At 60.7% G+C, this 918-nt stretch overlaps 1 protein-coding gene across 1 annotated transcript in view; it reads left to right on the forward strand.

The window, feature by feature from the left end:
- PXDC1 (PX domain containing 1) overlaps positions 1-918 on the forward strand; it is a 25,739-nt gene that overhangs the window by 543 nt on the left and 24,278 nt on the right. The window lies entirely within an intron of this gene.

Here is a 918-nt window from a genome sequence, read left to right on the forward strand (position 1 = left end):
GGGGGGGTGGGGGGGGGCGTTTGGGAGGAGTTAAGGACAGCGTCCAGCTGGGGTCGCGTCGTGTCTGGCAGCCCCCTCCGAGGCCTCCCCCGGCAGGGCCGCGCCTCTTGTCCCCGGTGACCGACAGCCCGAGTGCGCGGTGCCACGCGGCCTCCGTGGCCACCAGGGTGGGTCCGCATTCGAGTTTGATGAGCCCAGAGGCCTCCTCCCGGGCCTTGTGACTTTCCTGGCTCGCAGGGACTGAGTGGCTTCCCGTTTCCTCTCCTCGGCCCACGGGCTGGCCTTTGGAGGCCGCGGAGAGGAAGCGAGAGGCTGAAGCTGAGGTGGGAGGACTGGGGTCCCCCCTGCCCCCTCCCACACACACGCGTGACCACCTGCAGCGCTGAGAATCTGGTGACACATCCCAGCGCCTTCCTCTAAGCAGATCCCTGGGGCACTTTTGGGGGCATTTACTGAAGCTGCCCATCTGCCTGAGGTCTTGGGGTAATCTCCACTCCGCCCCACGCCCCCCTCCCCGGGACAGCTCCCACCCCAGTGTGTGAATTATATGGGTAATTAGCTCATTCTCATGACACATTCTTGGGCACACGCGTCACTTGGAAAGGCTCCCAAAGCCAGCACGTTTGCAGGCCCTGCTCCCCTGAGTATCGCTTTCATGCTGTTCTGGAGGGAGTTTAGTATTATTTCAAGCATGGCAGCAGTTTGCCTTGATCTACTGTTTGTGTGTGTGTGTTGTTATTTATCAAATGGATGCCCAAATCCGGAAAGCTTAGATGAAGGAACAGCTGTTTATTCAGTGACTTACATCCTTTCTGGAACAAGGCAGGCCATAAACAAACAGGAGTCCCCGAGAGCTGGTGGAGGGCCTGCCCTCCCCCCATACCCTTCCCCCACCCTCCCCCCACCCTCCCCCATACC

The sequence above is a fragment of the Lipotes vexillifer genome, unplaced genomic scaffold, assembly GCF_000442215.2.
Source record: "Lipotes vexillifer unplaced genomic scaffold, Lipotes_vexillifer_v1.1 scaffold1162, whole genome shotgun sequence".
Classification (NCBI taxonomy): domain Eukaryota; kingdom Metazoa; phylum Chordata; class Mammalia; order Artiodactyla; family Lipotidae; genus Lipotes; species Lipotes vexillifer.